Below are 25,094 nucleotides of genomic sequence, written 5' to 3'. Positions count from 1 at the left end.
TGTAGCTGGCACTCCTATGGGGATGCTGTAGCTGGCACTCCTATGGGGATGCTGTAGCTGGCACTCCTATGGGGATGCTGTAGCTGGCACTCCTATGGGGATGCTGTAGCTGGCACTCCTATGGGGATGCTGTAGCTGGCACTCCTATGGGGATGCTGTGGCTGGCACTCCTATGGGGGTGCTTCGGCTGGCACTCCTATGGGGACACTGTGGCTGGCACTCCTATGGGGGCGCTATGGCTGGCATTCTTATGGGGGTGCTGTGACTGGCAGGCCTATGGGGGCACTGTGTCTGGCACTCCTATGGGGGCGCTTCGGCTGGCAGGCCTATGGTGGCGCTGTGGCTGACACTCCTATGGGAGCGCTCTGGCTGGCATTCTTTTGGGGGTGCTGTGGCTGGCAGGCCTATGGTGGCGCTGTGGCTGGCACTCCTATGGGGGTGCTTCGGCTGGCACTCCTATGGGGGTGCTGTGGCTGGCACTCCTATGGGGGTGCTTCGGCTGGCACTCCTTTGGGGACACTGTGGCTGGCACTCCTATGGGGGCGCTATGGCTGGCATTCTTATGGGGGTGCTGTGACTGGCAGGCCTATGGGGGCACTGTGTCTGGCACTCCTATGGGGGCGCTTCGGCTGGCAGGCCTATGGTGGCGCTGTGGCTGACACTCCTATGGGAGCGCTCTGGCTGGCATTCTTTTGGGGGTGCTGTGGCTGGCAGGCCTATGGTGGCGCTGTGGCTGGCACTCCTATGGTGACGCTATGGCTGGCACTCCTATGGGGGTGCTGTGGCTGACACTCCTATGGGGGCGCTTCGGCTGGCACTCCTATGGTGACGCTGTGGCTGGCACTCCTATGGGGGTGCTGTGGCTGGCACTCCTATGGGGGTGCTGTGGCTGGCACTCCTATGGGGGCCCTGTGGCTGGCACTCCTATGGGGGCCCTGTGGCTGGCACTCCTATGGGGGCCCTGTGGCTGGCACTCCTATGGGGGCCCTGTGGCTGGCACTCCTATGGGGGCCCTGTGGCTGGCACTCCTATGGGGGCACTTTGATTGGCTTTCTTATAATATGACCGACACTGTTTCCTATGGATGCACTAGCCATGACTAGTCTTAGGTCGCGGCCTATACATTCAGCAAGGTGTCTCCGTCCCCTCCCAGGTATAAATATGGCGCAGTGCGCACCCTTTGGCTTTTGTATCGCAGTGGTACAATGTTTAGTCTGTATTCCGTCGTTCTCGGAGATGAGCCTGATAATTGTGTGTGTGCATAAATTAATGAGCGACTGGCACGGCACCTCACTAAACAAAGGACTCATTAATTGTGCGGCTTTAGCCAAGGCTTGGGCTGGCATTTCTCAGGAATTCATAAGTGCTGAGCACTTTTTAATCCTAGAAACGGATTTCCAGGCGTCGGTCAATCCCATTAATGCCAACCTTCCCAGTAAGGGCACAGAAATACAGTGGTAAAATAGTCATGTAAAGTGAATGCCAACTGAGAACTGTGCCCGCGGATTCATGATCCGGGTCTCCATGGTGGAGCATCTGCACAATGCCAGGTTTCTGCAGGAGCGATGTAAAGCACGTCATCACTGGACTCATCATCTCCACTGACTCAAGATTTTGATTCCAATTTTCCCCAATCCATAAATGATGTCAGGCCAGACCATCTAGTCTCCATGAATAATACCAGCGACAGTGCCTCCATGAAATGCACCAGCACTGCCATACTAACATGAATAGTAATAGTAGTGTCCTTATGAATAGTGTGATCCAGAGAGTCAACCTAAGTAGTGTCAGCCAGAGCGCCCCTATGAGCAGTGCCAGCCAGAGCACCCCTATGAGTAGTGCCAGCCAGAGCGCCCCTATGAGTAGTGCCAGCCAGAGCACCCCTATGAGTAGTGCCAGCCAGAGCGCCCCTATGAGTAGTGCCAGCCAGAGTGCCCCTATGAGTAGTGCCAGCCAGAGCGCCCCTATGAGTAGTGCCAGCCAGAGCGCCCCTCTTTAATGGAGACTAAGCAATTGTCTGATCGTGTTGATCAGCTTGCTGCTGAAGTGCGGGGAATTTCTGCCTTTCAATCATCTGCTGTTGAACCAAAAATCCCTACACCTGATGTGTTTTCTGGGGATCGGTCTAAATTTTTGAATTTTAAGAATAATTGTAAACTATTTCTTGCCTTGAAGCCTAACTCATCGGGGAGCTCTGTGCAGCAAGTTAAAATTGTCATCTCCTTGCTGCGCTGCGATCCCCAGGATTGGGCGTTTTCTTTGACACCCGGAGATCCTATTCTGACTAATGTGGATGCATTTTTTCAAGCCTTGGGGGTTGTTGTATAATGAACCTAATGCTATTGATCGAGCTGAGAAAACCCTATTGGCATTAAGCTAGGGTCAGGATTCTGCGGAGTTATATTGTCAAAAATTTCGAAAGTGGGCGGTCCTTACTACATGGAATGATAGTGCATTGGCAGCTCTCTTTCAGAAGGGTTTGGCAGAAACCATAAAAGATGTTATGGTGGGATTTCCTGTTCCCTCTGATCTTGACGATTCTATGTCATTAGCCATTCAAGTTGATTGGCGTTTACAGGAACGTAAAACTACACTGGAGGCGCTGTCACCTTTTGAACAAACGTCTGAACCTATGCAATGTGATGGGGTGTTGTCTAGGGCGCAACGTCAGGAGTTTAGAAGGCGTAATAAGCTGTGTTTTTTCTGTGGAGATGCCTCTCATACTATTTCTGCCTGCCCTAAACGAGAGAAACGTTTTGCACACACATTTGCTGTGGGCAGTGTACAACCTAAGTTCCGTTTGGCAATTACCCTGATCTGCCCCTTGTCTACATTTTCCGCTAAGGCTTTGTAGATTCAGGAGCAGCTTTGAATCTGATGGATTTAGACTTTGATAAACGTTGTGGTTTTCCCATGATACCCCTGCGGACTCCTATCCCTTTGAGGGGTATTGATGCCACTCCTTTGCCGGAGAATAAACCCCAGTTTTGGACCCAGGTGATAATGCAGGTCGCCCCGGACCACCAAGAAAATTGTAAATTTTTGGTGTTGCACAATCTGCATGATACTATCGTTCTGGGTTTTCCCTGGTTGCAAACTCATAATCCTGTTTTGGATTGGAAATCTGTGTCTGTGGTGAGTTGGGGTTGTCAGTGTATTCTTAGGGACGCTCCTGTTTTCTCCACCTCTCCTCAGTCTCATGATATTCCTGACTATTTGGCTGATTTTTCTGATGTATTTAGTGAGAGTAAGTCTGCGTCTTTGCCTCCTCATAGGAGTTATGACTGTGTAATTAAGTTAATGCCCGGGTGTAAATTTCCCAAGGGTCGGCTTTTCAACTTATCTGTACCCGAACATGATGCTATGCGATCTTATATCAAGCAGTCGTTGGAGAAGGGTCATATTAGACCATCCTCTTCACCTTTAGGTGCTGGGGTTTTTTTGTGGCTAAGAAAGATGGATCATTAAGGCCTTGTATTGACTATCGTTCCCTTAAATCACTGTTAAATATCAGTACCCGTTACCCCCGATTTATTTTCCAGAGTTAAGAGTGCCTGCTGGTTTACTAAGCTTGACCTCAGGGGGGCGTATAATCTTATTCGCATCAAGCACGGGGATGAATGGAAGACGGCATTTAATACTCCGGAGGGACATTTTGAGTACCTGGTGATGCCTTTTGGGCTCACTAATGCCCCTTCTGTCTTCTAATCTTTTATGAACGATATTTTCCAGGACTTTGTGGATAAGTTTTTGATAATTTATCTGGATGATATTTTGATCTTTTCCAGTGATTGGGATTCTCATGTGGAACATGTTCAGGCTGTGTGTTACTGATTTTGAGGGAAAATTCTCTGTATGTTAAGGGATCGAAGTGCCTCTTTGGTGTACAGAGGATTTCATTTTTGGGATTCATTTTGTCCCCGTCGGCTATTGAAATGGACCCGGCCAAGGTACAGGCCATTTATGATTGGGTTCAGCCCACTTCTTTGAAGGCTCTCCAGAAGTTTTTGGGTTTTGCTATTTTCTACCGTAAATTTATAAGTAATTTTTCTGGTATTGTCAAACCACTGACTGATCTGACCAAGAAGGGCGCTGATGTGGTGAATTGGTCTCCAGATGCTGTCTCGGCATTTCAGGAGCTTAAGCGGAGATTCACTTCTGCTACGGTTCTACAGCAACCTGATGTCTCACTCCCATTTCAGGTGGCGGTAGATGCTTCTGAGATTGGTGCAGGAGCCGTTTTGTCCCAAAAAGATCCGGTGACTTCTAAAATGAATCCCTGTGCCTTCTTTTCTCGAAAATTCTCCCTATCTGAATGTAACTATGACGTGCGGAATTGGGAATTGTTGGCCATGAAATGGGCATTTGAAGAGTGAAGACATTGGTTGGAGGGAGCTAGACATCAAGTTGTGGTCCTCACCGACCACAAGAATTTGATTTATCTTGAATCAGCCAAACGCTTGAATCCTAGACAGGCTACGTGGGCCTTGTTTTTCACGCGTTTTAATTTTGTGGTCTCTTTTCTTCCAGGCACCAAGAATGTTAAGGCGGACGCCCTTTCTAGGAGTTTCTTTGCGGATTCTCTTATTGTGACTGAGCCTACTACCATTCTAAATGAGGGTGTAGTTCTTTCCGCTATCTCACCCAATTTGAGACGTGCCCTGGAGGAATTACAGGAGGACAAACCTGAAAGTTGCCCTATGGGAAAACTGTATGTCCCTGACCAGTGGAGGAAGAGAGTAATGTCTAAAATTCATTGCTCTGCGTTGGCTGGTCATCCAGGTATTTTTGGCACCAGAGATTTGGTTAGTCAGTCTTTTTGGTGGCCTGCCTTATCTCGTGATGTCAGGAATTTTGTGCAGTCCTGTGGGACTTGTTCTCGGTCTAAACCCTGTTCTCGTTCAAGTGGGTTGCTGATGCCCCTGCCGGTGCCCAAGAGGCCATGGACCCATATCTCAATGGATTTTATTTCTGATCTTCCTGTCTCTCAGAGAATGATTGTTATCTGGGTGATTTGTGATAGATTTTCTAAGATGGTCCATCTTGTACCACTCCCAAAGTTGCCATCTTCTTTAGAGTTGGTGCCCTTGTTATTACAACAGGTGGTTCGGTTGCATGGGATTCCTGAGAACATTGTGTCGGACTGAGGAGTCCAGTTTGTTTCCAGATTATGGAAAGCCTTTTGTTCCAATCTGGGAATTCAGTTATCTTTCTCCTCTGTGTTTCATCCTCAGACCAATGGGCAGACTGAGAGAACAAACCAGACGTTGGAGTCCTATATGAGATGTTTTATATCTGCTGATCAGGATGACTGGGTCTCATTTTTGCCCTTTACCGAATTCGCGCTAAACAATAGAGCTAGTTCTGCCACTTTGAGGTCGCCCTTTTTCTGTAACTTTGGGTTTCATCCTCGATTTTCATCAGGGCAAGTGGAATCTTCAACCTGCCCAGGTGTGGACACTGTGGTAGAGAGAATGCAGCAGATTTGGGACCAAGTGGTGGATAAGTTGTCACTCTCTCAGGAAAAGGCCCAGCGGTTTTCCAACCGGCATAGGACCATTGGTCCCCGGTTTAAAGTGGGTGATATGGTTTGGTTGTCGTCAAAGAATATCTCTATGAAGGTTGCGTCTCCAAAATTCAAGCCAAGATTTATTGGACCTTATAAGATCTTGGAGATTCTTAATCCTGTTTCTTTTCAACTGGCTCTTCCAGTTACGCTTAAGATCCATAACGTATTTCACAAATCTCTGTTGAAGAGGTTTGTTGAGTCAGTAGTTCCTGTGGTGGCGCCTCCTGACCCTGTATTGGTTGAAGGCAATGTGGAATATGAAGTAGAGAAAATATTGGATTCTCGTTTGGCTAGACGAAGACTCCAGTATTTGGTCAAATGGAAGGGTTATGGCCAGGAGGATAATTCTTGGGTCTCTGCCTCTGATATTCCAATAGATTGGTTCGTGCTTTTCACCGGGCCCATCCTGATCGGCCTGGTGGCATGGATGAGGGTTCGGTGACCCCTCCTCAAGGGGGGGGGGGTACTGTTGTGAACTCATTTTCTGGTCTGCCTCTAGTTTCTGGTGAGGGAGCTGGTTGTGCTGACAGAGGAGTTGAGTTCTCTTTCCGGGCAGGAGGTAGTGAAGCTGATCTAATTAACAGAGACCTGCCACTTGATAATGAGGAAGAGGATTGGACATCTGGAGTCTCAGAATGGATTTAAGACAGCCGACTCCCTATTCCCATGCTGGTGATGTTTTCCCGCCTCCTGAGGTCTTATTTTCCAGCTCAGTTCCTGCCTTCTCAAGCTAAGTTGTTCTCTGCTTATGTTCTCATTTGATTTGGTTTGGTCTATTCAGTTTTTTGTGCGGTCCGCCAGCCCCGGCTGGGGCTGTGCTGAATTTCCACTCTTAAGTCATTGTATGTGCTAGTTTGCTTTTTGTCCCTTATTAGATTGGCCTCTTTTTGCTCTGTTCTCAGAATATGCCAGAGTGCTGATATAGCGGGAGAAGTCTAGTGACTTCAGGGTATTTTTTGCTATCAGAAGTGTTGGACACTTTTGCAGGGTTTTTTGGCGTGATTGCAGACAGTATCTTTCCTTTCCTGTCCTTTCTAGTTAGTGTGGGCCCCATCGTATGCTCAGCCTATTTTCCTACCAGTGTTTGTGCTTTCAACTTGTCTCACCGTCAATACATGTGTGGGGGCTGTCTATTCCTTTGGGGTCTGCTCTGGGGCAATTTAGATTTCCCCTTTTCTTGCTTTAGGCTTATTTAGTCCTCCGGCTGTGACGAGGCGTCTAGAATCATCGTGGGTACGCTCCACGGCTGCTGTTAGTTGTGTGGTTAGGATCAGGGGTCTGCAATCCGCGTAGTTACCAACCTCTCTAGTTTTCTGTGACTTAGCTTGGTCTTGTTTTCCTCCTCGGTGACCCACTCACAACAGGTACCATCCTGAGTGTTATGAGTATTGCCAGTCAGCATGCTCCATAATAGTGTCAGCCAGAGCGCCCCTATGAGTAGTGTCAGCCACAGCGCCCCTATGAGTAGTGTCAGCCAGAGTGCCCCTATGAGTAGTGTCAGCCAGAGCGCCCCTATGAGTAGTGTCAGCCAGAGCGCCCCTATGAGTAGTGTCAGCCAGAGCGCCCCTATGAGTAGTGTCAGCCAGAGCGCCCCTATGAGTAGTGCCAGAGTGCTCCATAGTGTTGCCAGCCAGTGATCCTATGAATACTATAACACTGATGACTCATGAAACATACCGTCCATTAGTAACTTCCAACCACAGTGCCGAGCTTTATAGTGCCAACCATGGCGTCGCTCAGATCATCCTGGTGCTGTCTGAGCAGGCTGGCGTCCGGAGGAGGCTGTGTGATAAGGACCATGGCGGCCTCACTGGTTCCTCACCCAGGTTTCCCCAGGAGATAACTAGATGGGGCGTCCTGTGATCCCAGTACCAAGGGGTTGTGAAATGGTGAGTACTGGGGTGAACGATGTGAAGTGGATCAGAATGTCACCGACTGATGAGAGGGTGCAGAGATCCTCCAGATGAGAGGCAATGCCACCGATGTCTCGGCCGCTGGTTTCTGCTTGGAGCTTTTTTTTTTTTTTTTTTTTAACTGCAGCTTGTCAAAAAAATCAGAACGTTCATTGTAGTTGCCCAGATACGAGCAAAAGCAGGATCTGTGCGGGGGAAGGGATCAAGCTGGAAAGACGGCACGGAAATACATATACTGGAGGTTCTATCATTTTGTATGAGCTGCAGTACCACACACAACCTGAGGACGGGAGTGGCACTGTTTTTGGAAAAAAGCAAAGTGGGCGAAGGGGTAGAATCCTAGAAGTGACAAAACCGTACAAAAGGGATTTTGCGGCAATGATGCCAATAAGTAAAGCCCCGAAGTAAGTTCTGGAGGACAGAAAAATGTCAAGTGTCGGGCAAGCATGGGGGCCTTTATGGAGAAACTATTACATACGATATCTGGATTTCTGCCGTGTTACAGCATGGTGAGATAAAATTCCTAAGTTTTCACGCAAGTACCACCGAGAAAATCCGCAGCCGGGGATTTGAAATCCGCCTCCTGTCAATATAGGCTGTAGACTTTACCGCGGACTTTAGTTGCAGTGACGCAAGTTGTGAAATGCGTGGAGGTGACGCGGCCGAATGCACAGCGGATTTTGCCACTGTGGATTTTCCGCAAATCAAGCGCTGTTCTTTTTTGAGTGAAGGATCGGAAGCGTCATCACAAAGGCAAGTGTGAGGGGGACTGGAAAAAAAGGAAAGGATCTCGAGACTCAGATTTTGTCAGGACTGAATGATCCCGACATAAAAAATGTAAAAATCCTCTAGAGAACACAGGGGTTAATCTACTGCTAATTAATTCCTTCTTCAGCTGAGGAATTACTGAGGGGCTGGGAATTCTCCAATATTTTTGTCCTATTGTAAATGGAGGAAAGGGGGAGGCTCCTGCTGCAGCCAATTATATGTCTTATAGATGAGCCAATTCACAATCTACAGTATAATCTCAAATGAATAGAGAATCCTATCAAGGATATCATAGAACCCGAAAAAAAGGATCCAAAAAACCATAGCTGAAGTAACACTATGGCAACACCCCTACTACTGAAACAATCCCACTCATAAGGGGTGGTGTTATGATTGAGTCACCGTAGGAGGCAAAAACAGAAATGCTAGCTAAGTCCAGAAAACCAGAGAAGTTGGCAGCTATCGGATTGCAGACCCCTGAACCTATCAACACAACTAGCAGTAGCCGTGGGGGGTTCCTACGATGCCCTAGACCCCTCGATCACAGCCGAAGAATTAAATAGGCCTAAAGAAAGAAAGGGGAAATCTAAACTGCCCCAGAGCAGACCCCAAATAGGCAGCCCCCAACATATAATGACAGTGAAGCAAGATGAAAATACTAACACAGACAGAAAGATAGACAGAGCAAAGAGGGGCCCAAGCTAACTAGATAGAAAAGGACAGGAAGGCTGCTGTCTGCAATCCGTGAAAAACCCTATGAAAATAAGAGCCAACAGACTGACAGTGAAAAATGCCCTGAAGACGCTAGGCTTCAAAAAAGCTATGTCAGTACTAAGGAATATACTGAAGACAGAGCTACAGGCAAAAGGAGATTCAGCTCACCCCAGCAGGGAATGGCAGAATACTGAAAAGCAAGGAAAACAAAAAACAAAACAAAAAGCTAACAGGCAAAACAGAAACTTAGCTTTAGAGGAGCAGGAATCAGACTGGTGTCCTAGAAGTCCACAGAGAAATCACCCGCAGGGCAGAAGGGCGTCGGCAGCCTTATATCCAGTCCGTGACTCCACTCAGCCAGTCATCCTCATTAGACTCAGGTGCCTGATAATCAATCTCATTACCTTCCTTTACCAGAATAGGGAATTCACCAGACCCCAGTGACGAAGGGGAAAATGAACTCACAACAGGGTGGGGTCTGCAGGAATATATATACAGGGATATTGATATAAAGACTGTCCTCATCCTTGACCTATCCCAATCTTACACCTGCCTACCAGTGGAGGTCGGCACCCTATTCAGATGACCAACTCGGCGCCCCAGCTCACCGACGGCTGACCCTAATGTGCCTGAATGCCTTCTCAAGTTGGTCACCAAAGATCAAGAAAACCGATATAAAAAAGATCAATTGAGAGTAACTGAGTGTATTAACTGATTAAAGTGACAATGTGCAAAATAATGAAACCGTGCCAATAGTGCAATAAAAACTTCCATATATCACAAGGCGCAAAACAGAGTGGGATCAGCTCAACCGCAATGAATCCTCAATGCTGATCAACTGCCGACAGCAGAAAATGGCATTATTTATGATATATATATATATATATATTTATCTCACGACAGGAAGTGGGGGCGGGTCTTTACCTCACGACAGGAAGTGGGGGCGGGTCTTTACCTCACGACAGGAAGTGGGGGCGGGTCTTTACCTCACGACAGGAAGTGGGGGCGGGTCTTTACCTCACGACAGGAAGTGGGGGCGGGTCTTTACCTCACGACAGGAAGTGGGGGCGGGTCTTTACCTCACGACAGGAAGTGGGGGCGGGTCTGTTGTGAGTTCATTTTCCCCTTCGTCACTGAGGTCTGGTGAACTCCCTATTCTGGTAAAGGAAGGTAATGAGCCTGATTATCAGGCACCTGAGCCTAATGAGGATGACTGGCTGAGTGGAGTCACGGACTGGATATAAGGCTGCCGACGCCCTTCTGCCCTGCGGGTGATTTCTCTGTGGACTTCTAGGACACCAGTCTGATTCCTGCTCCTCTAAAGCTAAGTTTTCTGCTTTGCCTGTTCGCATTTGTGTTTTGTTTTTGTTTTCCTTGCTTTTCTGGATTCTGCCATTCCCTGCTGGGGTGAGCTGAATCTCTTTTTGCCGGTTGCTCTGTCTTCAGAATATTCCTGAGTACTGACATAGCTTTTTTTGAAGCCTAGCGTCTTCAGGGCCTTTTTCACTGTCAGTCTGTTGGCTCTTATTTTCATAGGATTTTTCACGGATTGCAGACAGCAGCCTTTCTGTCCTTTTCTATCTAGTTAGCTTGGGCCCCGTCTTTGCTCAGTCTATCTTTCTGTCTGTGTTAGTGTTTTCATCTTGCTTCACCGTCATTATATGTTGGGGGCTGCCTATTGCTTTGGGGTCTGCTCTGGGGCAGTTTAGATTTCCCCTTTCTTTAGGCCTATTTAATTCTCCGGCTGTGATCGAGGGGTCTAGGGCATCGTAGGAACCCCCCACGGCTACTGTTAGTTGTTGTGGATAGGATCAAGGGTCTGCAATCCGATAGCTGCCAACCTCTCTGGTTTTCTGGACTTAGCTAGCATTTCTGTTTTTGCCTCCTACGGTGACTCAATCATAACATGGGTCTTTACCTCACGACAGGAAGTGGGGGGCGGGTCTTTACCTCACGACAGGAAGTGGGGGGCGGGTCTTTACCTCACGACAGGAAGTGGGGGCGGGTCTTTACCTCACGACAGGAAGTGGGGGCGGGTCTTTACCTCACGACAGGAAGTGGGGGCGGGTCTTTACCTCACGACAGGAAGTGGGGGCGGGTCTTTACCTCACGACAGGAAGTGGGGGCGGGTCTTTACCTCACGACAGGAAGTGGGGGCGGGTCATTATCTCACTACAGGAAGTGGGGGCGGGTCATTACCTCACTACAGGAAGTGGGGGGCGGGTCATTACCTCACTACAGGAAGTGGGGGACGGGTCATTACCTCACTACAGGAAGTGGGGGGCGGGTCATTACCTCACTACAGGAAGTGGGGGACGGGTCTTTACCTCACTACAGGAAGTGGGGGACGGGTCTTTACCTCACTACAGGAAGTGGGGGACGGGTCTTTACCTCACTACAGGAAGTGGGGGACGGGTCTTTACCTCACTACAGGAAGTGGGGGACGGGTCTTTGTGTCTATATAAAGTGGGGCGGGACTTTATCTCATTCCTTATCGTATCGTGATGGCATAATGATGAGGAGGAAGTGCCCAATCGATATTAAACAGTGTATCGCGAATTACAGAGCATAAGGACCGGGCATCCTAAACAGAGGTGTGCTCCATCAGCAGCTCACCCTCGCTGTGGGGACGGTGGTGGCTTTTCTACATGCCTTGTGTGAAAGGCCTGGAGCATGCTACTCGCAGCGACCATTCTTGGACAGTATGAAGATCTGCCAGAGCCAACTGTGAAATGCAAATGTGTCCTGGGAAATACATCCAGAAATCCCTCCAGCTACCAATTATCAATGTCAAACTGACCGCTGACGCCCCGTGCCAGTGTGTACAGCGACCGCTCCCGATGAGGGTGCGGAGCAATGCACACAGTCACGCGGCTGCCGGAGCACGGTCCTTCTAATGTCACCTTCCCACCTGGGGGGAGACGACGTGTTACCTCTGACTCACTCCTCGGTCGTACGGCGAGTGGGAGTTATTGTTCCGGCACATTCTTCTAAACACATTAGGATTTCTTCACACATCCTCAACACGGGAAGAAACAAGTGTTATACCAAGTGCGCAGATAGAAGACAGAGACGTCATCCTTACCCACTAGAGTCAGTCAGGGCGTCAGTGTGATACCTAAAAATCACCAGATAATAATAAACACTGATAAATATCCAGTCAAAAGTTCCCTCAACTGCTTCCTAAAACAATAAATAGTGCCAATACAGTCCTCACAGGTGTGATCACCCAGCTTTCCCAGCCTCATGTATGGTACCTGCGTCTACGTATGCTGCAATGAATGACCACAGACTGTCCACTTTCAGAACTAGGAAGAAATTCAGTTCAAGACTCAGCACGAGTGATAACCATCTCCCATCCTCTTTTCCTAGTCTCATCTAAAGTGTTCCTGTCTCTAAACTAGTGGATATAGACTAGCTGCTGATATATCCATTACACAAATGTAATGGGTTACTGCTCCTCTATCTTTATGTAGCACATGTTCAAAAGCAGCAGCCGCATGGGGGTCATTACCCAGCAGGAATGGTCAATGTAGATGTGAATCCAGCTCTGGGATCAGATAAAAGAAACTTACTAGAAAACAGCAACATAGAAGAAATTATACAGCAGTGTAGCTGTGAATTCAGTCCTGGGGGGTGAGAGAAAACACCTACTGGAAAGCAGAAAAATGGAGATTATTACACAGGAGCCTGAGCAGTGCTGCTGTGAATCCAGCTCTGAAGTGAAATACATTACTTACTAGAATTCCTCAATAGAAGGTCTTTGTTTCCTTCTCCTCCCCCTTCCTAGAAGTCATTAGATAACTGTAATCTGAGTAGGCAGATTATTTTGTTTTGACTAAAATGGATTTGAGCTTTTTTTTCCCCTGAGTGAATAAGATCAGGAGGCACGAGGGAAAAGAAGTAACATAGTAACATAGTTATTAAGGTTGAAGGGAGACTTTAAGTCCATCTAGTTCAACCCATATCCTATCCTAACTTGCCCTAACATGTTGATCCAGAGGAAGGCAAAAAAAACCCATGTGGCAACAGTAAGCTTCACATTGGGGAAAAAATTCCTTCCCGACTCCACATACGGCAATCAGACTAGCTCCCTGGATCAACGCAATATTAAGGAGACTAGTGTATATACCCTGTAATATTATACTTTTCAAGAAAGGCATCCAGTCCCTTCTTAAATTTTAGTAGTGAATCACTCATTACAACATCATATGGCAGAGAGTTCCATAGTCTCACTGCTCTTACAGTAAAGAATCCGCGTCTGTGAGTATGCTTAAACCTTCTTTCCTCCAGACGTAGAGGATGCCCCCTTGTCCCCGTCACAGGTCTAAGAGTAAAAAGATCATTAGAAAGGTCTTTGTATTGTCCCCACATATATTTATACATTGTAATAAGATCACCCCTAAGCCTTCGATTCTCCATACTAAATAACCCCAAGTGTAATAACCTGTCTTGGTATTGCAGACCCCCCCAGTTCCCTAATAACCTTGGTCGCTCTTCTCTGCACCCGCTCCAGTTCAGTTATGTCTTTCTTATACACCGGAGACCAGAACTGTACACAGTATTCTAAGTGTGGTCGCACTAGTGACTTATATAGAGGTAAAATTATGTTCTCCTCATGAGCATCTATGCCTCTTTTAATGCATCCCATTATTTTATTTGCCTTTGCAGCAGCTGCCTGACACTGGCCACTAAATGTGAGTTTGTCGTCCACCCATACACCCAGGTCTTTTTCAGTGACTGTTTTGCCCAGTGTTTTACAATTAAGCACATAATTATACAACTTGTTCGTTCTACCCAAGTGCATGACCTTACATTTATCCCCATTAAAGCTCATTTGCCATTTATCAGCCCAAGCTTCTAGTTTACATAAATCCTCCTGTAATATAAAATTGTCCTCCTCTGTATTAATTACCCTGCAGAGTTTAGTGTCATCTGCAAATATTGAAATTCTACTCTCTATGCCCCCTACAAGGTCATTAATAAATATGTTAAAAAGAAGCGGGCCCAAAACTGACCCCTGTGGTACCCCACAGTGACTCATAAGTGGAGGAAGAAGCAGATTTTCTATTAATATATACTACAATGTTTCTTACATTTGCTTGTACTGTTGATTTATAGAAAATCTGACCATATACGTTACGCAGTAGCGAGGGAGCACTGACGGTACCAATGTATTAACAGCCATATTAGTGGTGTGGTTGTCTAAGGAATCTAAGTGACAACCCAAGAAGCGGACAATGTGGCCGTCAGAGATTCCGAGGGTTATTTAAGGTGGAGAATGATGTTTACAGTATGACGCTGCAGAGACCCCCAAAAGAGATGTTTCTGTAAAAGCAAATTTTCAAAAGAAGAGACCCCGGGAGAAGACGCTGAACATATATTATTCATAGGGAGAGCGCTGAGCGACGAGACACGACGTGACAGCCGCTACCACAGACCCTGATGTGATAAAACTCTGCACACAAAGCTTCTAAAGAGGAAAAACCGATATCCTGACGAGAAAGAACTATCACCGCTACCCAGCTTTCCTATACTCCTAGTTTGAAGACCACATAGAGTAAAAATGGACGGCGCAACGCATAAAACAACTTTGCCTTTCAGGAACCTGAGAAAGTCGAGTTCTTGCCCACTCTCGCCCGAAACAGCCCAAACTGAAAATATATTAGTCTTTAGAAGCAGTGTGTTGTTTTGTTCTTGCACCTGGTTAGTTTTTCAACTATTCTTGAGAACCATAACTATTGTTTTGTCATTGTTTTGAGAGGGACAGGTTATATACAGTCATGGCCAAAAGTGTCAGCACCCTTGAAATTGTTCCAAAATGAAGCATTTCTCCCAGAAAATTATTGCAATTACACATGTTTTGTTATACACATGTTTATTTCCCTTGTGTGTTTTGGAATAACACAAAAAAAAAAAACAGAAAAGGAGGAAAATTGGACATACAGTTAGGTCCATATATATTTGGACAGAGACAAAATTTTTCTAGTTTTGGTTCTAGACATTACCACAATGAATTTTAAACAAAACAATTCAGATGCAGGTGAAGTTCAGACTTTCAGCTTTCATTTGAGGGTATCCACATTTAAATTGGATGAAGGGTTTAGGAGTTTCAGCTCCTTAACATGTGCCACCCTGTTTTTAAAGGGACCAAAAGTAATTGGACAATTGACTCCAAGGCTATTTCATGGACAGGTGTGGGCAATCCCTTCGTTATGTCATTCTCAGTTAAGCAGATAAAAGGCCTGGAGTTGATCTGAGGTGTGGTGCTTGCATTTGGAAGGTTTTGCTGCGAAGGAAACATTTGGTCAAAGGAGCTCTCCATGCAGGTGAAACAAGCCATCCTTAAGCTGCAAAAACAGAAAAAAACCATCCGAGAAATTGCTACAACATTAGGAGTGTCAAAATCTACAGTTTGGTACATCCTAAGAAAGAAAGCACTGGTGAACTCATCAATGCAAAAAGACCTGGGCGCCCACGGAAGACAACAGTGGTGGATGATCGCAGAATAGTCTCCATGGTGAAGAGAAACCCCTTCACAACAGCCAACCAAGTGACCAACACTCTCCAGGAGGTAGGCGTATCAATATCCAAATCTCCCATAAAGAGAAGACTGCATGAAAGTAAATACAGAGGGTTCACTGCACGGTGCAAGCCACTCATAAGCATCAAGAGTCAAAAGGCTAGACTGGACTTTGCTGAAAAACATCTAAAAAAGCCAGCACAGTTCTGGAAGAACATTCTTTGGACAGATGAAACCAAGATCAACCTCTACCAGAATGATGGAAAGAGAAGAGTATGGCGAAGGCGTGGTACAGCTCATGATCCAAAGCATACCACATCATCTGTAAAACACGGCGGAGGCAGTGTGATGGCTTGGGCATGCATGGCTGCCAGTGGCACTGGGTCACTAGTGTTTATTGATGATGTGACACAGGACAGAAGCAGCTGAATGAATTCTGAGGTATTGAGAGCCATACTGTGTGCTCAGATCCAGCCAAATGCAGCCAAACTGATTGGTCGTCGTTTCATACTACAGATGGACAATGACCCAAAACATAAAGCCAAAGCAACCCAGGAGTTTATTAAAGCAAAGAAGTGGAATATTCTTGAATGGCCAAACTCAGTCACCTGATCTCAACCCAATTGAGCATGCATTTCACTTGTTAAAGACTAAACTTCAGACAGAAAGGCCCACAAACAAACAGCAACTGAAAACCACCGCAGTGAAGGCCTGGCAGAGCATCAAAAAGGAGGAAACACAGCGTCTGGTGACGTCCATGAGTGCAAGACTTCAGGCAGTCATTGCCAATAAAGGGCTTTCAACCAAGTACTAGAAATGAACATTTTATTTACATTTAATCTGTCCAATTACTGTTGGTCCCTTTAAAAACAGGGTGGCACATGTTAAGGAGCTGAAACTCCTAAACCCTTCATCCAATGTTAATGTGGATACCCTCAAATGAAAGCTGAAAGTCTGAACTTCAACTGCATCTGAATTGTTTTGTTTAAAATTCACTGTGGTAATGTCTAGAACCAAAATTAGAAAAATGTCTGTCCAAATATATATGGACCTAACTAATTACACACAAAACCCAAAAAAAAAAATGGTCTGGACAGAATTGTTGGAATCTTTTCAAAATCATGGGTAAACAAGTTTGTTTCAAGAATATTATGCTCGTTCATATTCACCTGTTGCAAGTAACAGGAGTGGGCAATATGAAAATCACACCTGAAGCCAGATTAAAAGGGGAGAAGTTGACTAAATCTTTGCATTGTGCGTCTGTGTGTGCCGCACTAAGCATAGAGATCAGAAAGAGGAGAAAAGAACTGTCTGAGGACTTGATGTTACTTTGTCTACGGTGTCTAGAAGTTTACAACCCATGGTATTGTAGCTAATCTCCGTGGACGTGGACGGCAGAGAAGAACTGATGAAAGGTTGTAGCGCAGAATAGTCTGGATAGTGGATAAGCAGCCCTAATCAATTCCAAATAAATCCAAGCTGTCCTGCAGTCTCAGGGGGCATCAGTGTCAACAAGAACTTTGCGTTGCCATTTGAATGAAATGAAATACCATGGCAGGAGACCAAGGAGGACCCAACTGCAGACACAAAGACATAAAAAAGCTAGACTGGGAAAGCGTCTTGTGAACAAATGAGACCAAAATAGACCTTTTTGTTACAGCAGATCATTCTACTGTTTATCAAAAAAGAGGAATGAGGCCTACAAAGAAAAGAACACAGTACTTACAGTCAAATATGGTGGAGGTTCAAAAGTGTTTGGAGTTGTTTGGCTGCCATTGGCACTGCATGCCTTTACTTTGTGCAAGGCATCATGAAGTCTGAAGATTACCAAAGGATTTTAGGTCGCAATAGTGCCCAGTGTCAGAAAGCTGGGTGTGCGTTCTACGTCATGGGTCTTCCAGCAGGACAATGACCCCAAACATATTTCAAGAAGCACCAGAAATGAATGGAAAGAAACCGCTAGAGAGTTATGAAATGACCAGCAATGAGCCCAGATCTAAATCCCATTGATCCCCTGAGGAGAGATCTGTTGGGAGAAGGCACCTTCATATGAGACCTGCAGCAGTTTGTAAAAGAGTCGTCCAAAGTTCCTGGTGAGAGATGTAAGAAGCTTGTTGATGGTTATAGGAAGCGACTGATTGCAGTTGTTTAATCCAAATGGTGTGAAACCAAATATTAAGTTGAGGGTGCCAACATTTTTGCCCAGCCCATTTTTGGGGTTGTGTGTGAAATTGTCTAATTTGTCATTTTTTTCTCAGTTTTTTTGTTGTTGTTTCAATACACACAAAGGAAATAAACATGTGTATAACAAAACATGTGTAATTACAATAATTTTCTGGGAGAAAGACTTCATTTTCTGTAACAATTTCAAGGGTGTCAACACTTTTGTCCACGATATATTATTGGCACAATTTTGCAGTGCATTAAATGTACTGAAAACCATTTATTAGCGTTCTTTTTGGAGGCGGGTGTTGTATCTTATTAGTTTTAGTAGTTTATAAATTACATCTTAACTCTATTTCTGTGGATCAGTTCGGTGACGGTGACATCAAATTTCAACACTTTTTTAATGCCTTAAAGAGGATTTGTCACCATGTCAAAAAAAGGGGCAGTGTCTTATTCCCGCTGCTCCACTAAGTGTTCCAATTTTTTTTTATGTTTCTGAAATCCGCCATACGGTTCGAGAGATCTCGGCTTTTTTTATTTAGTCCTAATTTTTACAGTCTTTACAAGGAGGCGTGGCTCGCAGGATGCTCAGGGGCGTGTCTTTAGTCTGCTATTTGCTATTACCAAGTTAGCCACACCTCCTTTGTAAAAACTATAAAAATAAATGCAAAAGACTCATATCTGTGGAACCGTATGTTGGATATTAAAAAAAATACAAAAAATAAATATTCAGGGGAGCAACAGAAACAAAATAAGAGCAAAAACTGGCTATATATAATCTGGTAACAGGTCCTTTTTACGATTATGGCAGAATAAAAGTAATTTGTTCGGCGTCACCATTTTTTATATTTTCCCCTAACAGGAGTTCTTGTTTTAATTCTTAACATTATTTTAGGTTCCGTATGACTTTTTAATTTATTGCTATTTCACTTGTTTGTAACGATAATAAACACGATACAGTAGTTCCAGAGTTATTTTTTTTATGTACATCTTTTTTGGAGTGTCCGCCATACGGGCTAAATAATGTCATGATTTTATAGTTTGGATGCTTACGGATCAGGAAATGTTATGTGCACTTTTTTTTTTTCTGGTCCCACTTGGAAATAGAACCATCAGATCTCCTGATCATTCCAATTTGCTGGACCTGTTCCGATTTATCAGGCACAGTCCTGGCAAACTTGGTGATGAACAGAGTTGGCCGATCATAGTATATAAACCATGCCCAAAAAGTAGGCAGGTCAGGTAGGTGTGATTTTCTAAATCCGGTCAGGGGCAATCCGAGGTGCCACAGGTTACAGCCGCGGACCTTGTCATTCAGACTCTGTTGCCAGATACCTCATCTGGTGGAAACTCATCCAGGGGGCCATCTTCTGCCAATTTGAGGGAGGTCGGAGATAGGTGAACCACCAGATATGTCATGTGGACGTGTTCTAAACTCCTACGATGAGAATACCCTGATGGGGCGATAATGTACTTTAATGGCACGAGAAAGTCTCACGATTTGCAGATGAGAATTTTGAGAAATCCTGTTAGATCACACAGTGGCGGCCTGCAATGTCCAATATTAAGCAGACTGGCACATAAATTCGGACTTGAGCTTGGAAACGCGAAATATTATAACCGGTGACAGCTTTAATTAATATCTACGGACACAACAGCATCTCAGTGCAAGAGGGAGCCTGGGATCTGCCAAAGGAATAACCGATATGAGGAAAAGCTTTATTTTGCTGCATGAGATTCGGCGGAAATGACAGTATATTGCACCGCCATACAGAACTGAAGTGTCCTCGCCAAACTATTACTGCCAGGAAGAGATTTCTGAAGGATAAATGACAAATTTGGTACAGCAAATGCCATAGCATGCTTTCCTGCTATACTACATGCTCACAATAATTCTCTTATTGACAGTAGGAGATGGTATTTTGCCAATTTTGGGAGTTGGTATTATGATCTATTTACACTTTTGATTTTTTTTTTTTTTTCAGATTTAATGTAGTATTAACACATTTTAATAGGGCTACGTTATCCAGCATGGAGTATAATCTGTCTTCACATCATGTGTTTACTGAAAAACCTTTTATAATTGTAGTCTGGTGGTCCGATATACTACTAGGCTTCAGAGGACAGACTTTCGCCCCACCATGGGCATGTCGTGGATTATATATGTAGCCTCTGGGCTGTTTGTTTTTATCTGTATCTTGTTTATTTTTTATCTTCTTGTCCTGTTATTTAATTAATAAACAGTAAATATTTGTTTAGGCGATCCGTCATTCTGCCATACTTCTTTTTCTCTTTCTATATTATCCTTAATTTAGGCCATCGCTGCTTGATCAGTGGGTGTAAAAAAAAAAAAATCAACACATAAACTTTATATTATAATTGATTGCAATACATAGAAGCCACCTGTGGGGACAAAGCACGCTACAGGTGCCCATAGAAGGTCACAGATAGTCTGGCACTGCTGATTAATCACCTAATTAACATGTAGGCTGGAATAATAAGTCTGCCCGGAGGAAAACTACAGAATCATTTACACACGGCGGGGTCATGTACATATTGTAGAGGTGACGGTAAAGTGTGCATCGCCCATGGCAACAGAACCATGGTTTAACTTATGCACGATTCCAAAATGACAGCTGAAATCTCAATGGTTGCCATGGGCAACAGAACTGATTCCACAAACATGTTTTCATAGAGATAGCTAGATACATGGGAGTAATAGCGGTGATAAGGGGAGGACTAGGTGCGCAGTGTCTGCATCAATATCCTGACTTTTTCAGAGATTTAGCCACGTGCATACATAAAGAGCCAGGGCTCCACATGACACGTATTACATAAGTGTCGGTAACGTATGTGGGCGTCTGATTTGTTCTCTTCTCCTTAATGAAAACCTCACACAGTTTGTGAATCTTACATAGCAAACTTTACAAGGAGAGAAAAGCGACTGACATGAATGCAAATCACCCACTGCCAAAGACATCATATACATAACATAATACCGCCCCTATATACAAGAATATAACTACTATAATACTGCCCCTATATACAAGAATATAAATACTATAATACTGCCCCCTATGTACAAGAATATAACTACTATAATACTGCCCCTATGTACAAGAATATAACTACTATAATACTGCCCCTACGTAAAAGAATATAAATACTATAATACTGCTCCTATGTACAAGAATATAACTACTATAATACTGCTCCTACGTACAAGATTATAACTACTATAATGCTGCCCCTACGTACAAGAATATCAATACTATAATACTGCTCCTATGTACAAGAATATAACTACCATAATACTGCCCCTATGTACAAGAATATAACTACTATAATACTGCCCCTATGTACAAGAATATAACTACCATAATACTGCTCCTATGTACAAGAATATAACTACTATAATACTGCCCCTATGTACAAGAATATAACTACTATAATACTGCCCCTATGTACAAGAATATAACTACTATAATACTGCTCCTATGTACAAGAATATAACTACTATAATACTGCTCTTATGTACAAGAATATAACTACTATAATACTGCCCCCTATATACAAGAATATTACTATAATACTGCCCCCTATGTACAAGAATATAAATACTATAATACTGCTCCTATGTACAGGAATATAAATACTATAATACTGCCCCCTATGTAAAAGAATATAACTACTATAATACTGCTCCTACGTACAAGAATATAACTACTATAATACTGCTCCCTATATACAAGAATATAACTACTATAATACTGCCCCTATATACAAGAATATAACTACTGTAGAATCATAGAATCGTAGAGTTGGAAGGGACCTCCTGGGCCATCTGGTCCAACCCCCTGCTCAAAGCAGGATTCGCTAAATCATCCAAGTTAGATGTCTGTCCAGCCTCTGTTTGAAGACTTCCATTGAAGGAGAACTCACCACTTCTCGTGGCAGCCTGTTCCACTCATTGATCACTCTAACTGTCAAAAAGTTTTTTCTAATATCTAATCTGTGTCTCCTCCCATTCAGCTTCATCCCATTGCTTCTAGTCTTTCCTTGTGCAAATGAGAATAAAGTTGATCCTTCTACAATGTGACAGCCCTTTAGATATTTGTATACAGCTATTAAGTCTCCTCTCAGTCTTCTCTTTTGCAAACTAAACATTCCCAAATCCTGCAACCTTTCCTCATAAGACAGGGTTTGCAGACCGGTCACCATTCTGGTCGCTCTTTTCTGAACTTGCTCCAGTTTGTTGATGTCTTTTTTAAAATGTGGTGCCCAAAATTGGACACAATATTCCAGATGAGGTCTGACCAAAGAGGAGTAGAGGGAAATAATGACTTCACGTGATCTAGACTGTATGCTTCTGTTAATACATCCTAGAATTGCATTTGCCTTTTTTGCTGCTGCATCACACTGTTGACTCATATTCAGTCTGTGATCTATTAGTATACCCAAGTCTTTTTCACATGTGCTGTCACTTAGCCCTATTCCTCCCATTCTATATATACTTTTTTCATTTTTATTGCCCAGATGTAGTACTTTGCATTTCTCCCTGTTAAAAACCATTCTGTTAGTTGCTGCCCACTTCTCCAGTTTATTTAAATCTTTTTGAATCCTCTCTCTCTTCTCTAGTATTAGCTATCCCTCCTAGCTTTGTGTCATCAGCAAATTTAATCAGTTTACCCTCAATTCCTTCATCTAAATCGTTGATAAAGATGTTGAACAATACAGGGCCCAGGACAGAGCCCTGTGGTACCCCACTTGAGACATTCTTCCAACTGGATGTGCAGCCATTTACGACCACTCTTTGGGTCCGATCACTAAGCCAGTTATGAATCCACCTAACAGTTGCCTTGTCCATTCCATACTTAGTCATTTTTTCAATAAGGATTGTATGAGAGACTTTGTCAAATGCTTTGCTGAAGTCAAGATATACTATATCTACAGCATTTCCTTGATCCACCCAATCAGTAATACCATCATAGAAGGAAATTAAATTAGTCTGACATGACTTATTAGTTACAAACCCATGCTGACTCTGTTTAATCACTTCATTCTTATCCAGGTATTGACATACATGTTGTTTAATAATTTGTTCAAAGATCTTTCCTGGTATAGAAGTCAGACTCACCGGCCTATAGTTGCCTGGGTCCACCTTCTTCCCCTTTTTGAAGATAGGAACAACATTTGCTCTTCTCCAGTCTTCTGGCACTTCTCCTGTTCTCCAAGAATTTTCAAAGATTATGGAGAGGGGTTCAAAAATTTCTTCTGCTATCTCCTTCAGTACTCTGGGGTGTAATTCATCTGGACCTGGAGACTTGAATACATTTAGGTTAGCTAAGTGTTTCCTCACTATCTTTCTGGTTATAGATATCCTGGATTCTTCTATTCCCTTAATAGGACAGTGAATAGCAGTTGATGTTACATTTCCTTTCTGAGAGAAAACAGATGCAAAATAGGAATTTAAAAGTTCAGCCTTCTCAACATCCTGTCTTACCATTTCATCATTTTCATCCTGTAAAAATCCTATAGCATCTTTGACTTTTCTTTTACTTTTGACATATCCCCAAAATCCTTTATTATTGCTTTTGACATCTCTTGCAAGCCTCAATTCATTTTCAGCTTTAGCTAATCTGATTTGTGCCTTGCAGGTTCTGCAGACAGCATTATATTCTTCTTTAGATATGCCTCCTTCTTTCCATTTTATAAACATTTTTTGCTTCCTTTTTAGCATGTGCTTAAGTTCTGTGTTCATCCATCCTGGTTTCCTTAAATGCTTCCTATTCTTCCCTCTTTTCGGAATTGTTAACAACTGTGCTTTGAGAATTTCATTTTTCAAGATTTCCCATCCTTCCTGGACATTTTTGTCTTTAAGGATATCCAGCCATTGGATCCCTCCAATTCTCTTTCTGAATCCCTTAAAATCTGCCTTTCTGAAATCTAACGTTGACGTCTGAGTCTTCACAGGTCTTCCGCCTCTAGTTATCCAAAATTCTAAAATAGCATGGTCGCTACCTCCTAGGGTCCCAGCCACTTTTACCTCCTCAACCATTTCCTCCCTGTTTATAAGGATTAGATCCAAGGTAGCAGTTCCCCTTGTTTTCTCCTTTACCTTTTGGAAGATAAAGTTGTCAGCAAGAGAGGATAAGAATTTCCTTGACCTGTTAGTTTTGCCTGAGAGAGATTCCCAACAAATGTCTGGATAGTTGAAATCTCCCATGACAACTATGTCATATTTTTTGAAGAACTTGGCCATTTGATGCATAAAGAGTTCATCCATATCTTCAGCTTGCACAGGCGGCCTGTAGTAAATGCCTACAATGGTGTCCTTTCCATTGTTCTGTCCTTGTATTCTTACCCAAACAGTTTCCACAGAACTCCCAGTCTCTGAAGCTTCAATCTCTGTGCAGATATACGCGTTTCTAACATACAATGCGACACCCCCTCCTCGTTTATCAAGTCTGTTTCTTGCAAATAAGTTGTATCCTTCTAGTCTTGTATTCCAATCATGTGTATTGTCCCACCAAGTTTCAGTGATTCCAATGACATCATATTTCTTTTCCTGTGTTAGTAGTTCCAATTCTCCTTGTTTGTTGCCCATGCTTTGTGCATTAGTATAGAAACATTTTAGTTTGTGATTGGTTTCTCTTTCTCCAATATTTTTTTTAATTAGATTCTTTCGTCTTTGTTCTTCCTTTCCACTTCTAATAGCAGAGTTCTCAGTAGCATTTGTCAGGTGTATGGCTTTTTCTGGTCTTTTGCTTCCCTTCCCATGTTGTTCTAGTTTAAAGCTCTCCTTACAAGTGTAGCAAGGCGACTTCCAAATACCTGCTTTCCAGTCTTCGTAAGGTGCACCCCATCTCTAGCAAGTAGTCCATCGTATAAGTAGTTCACTCCGTGATCCAGAAATCCAAATCGTTGCTGACGGCACCATCGACGTAGCCAGTTGTTCACCTGCAGAATCTTATTCCACCTCCTTGTTCCATGGCCATCCACTGGGAGGATGGAAGAGAAGACCACCTGCGCTCCCAGTTCTTTCACTTTCTTGCCTAAGTCTTCAAAGTCTCTGCAGATGTAATACTGCTCCTATAGCATAATGCTACCTCCATGTACAAGAATACACCTATTACTGTAAGATAATTTATTAGGATCCCTAGATATCACAAACGTCAGAAAACTTGGAAGCTTCCGAAAACATCAGAATGTAAAATGAGCAGCGTCCATAGGTGCAGACAGGCAGGACTTCCAGCTATCCCTCGCATTAATCAGATATGACAAGTGGCAGCCATGAGACTGGAACGTGCGCTGTGATATTACTGCACACTACACAGAGAGAAGTTTAGTAAAATGAATAAAGAACATGTCACTTTATTACCAGACTCCCTGCACCACTATAGTAAAGAGACCTGCTGTGATTAACCCCTTTATTACATTG

The 25,094-nt window shown here is 43.9% G+C and overlaps 1 protein-coding gene across 5 annotated transcripts in view; it reads right to left on the bottom strand.

Annotated features, from left to right (window-relative positions):
• The window catches only part of ILDR2 (immunoglobulin like domain containing receptor 2), a 260,220-nt gene that overhangs the window by 213,167 nt on the left and 21,959 nt on the right, over positions 1–25,094 (bottom strand). The window lies entirely within an intron of this gene.

This window comes from Dendrobates tinctorius, unplaced genomic scaffold, assembly GCF_039654945.1.
Source record: "Dendrobates tinctorius isolate UK_male_01 unplaced genomic scaffold, ASM3965494v1 ptg000054l, whole genome shotgun sequence".
NCBI lineage: Eukaryota > Metazoa > Chordata > Amphibia > Anura > Dendrobatidae > Dendrobates > Dendrobates tinctorius.
The sequence above is the reverse complement of the archived record's forward strand: the minus strand, read 5'-3'. Positions and strand labels throughout refer to the sequence as shown.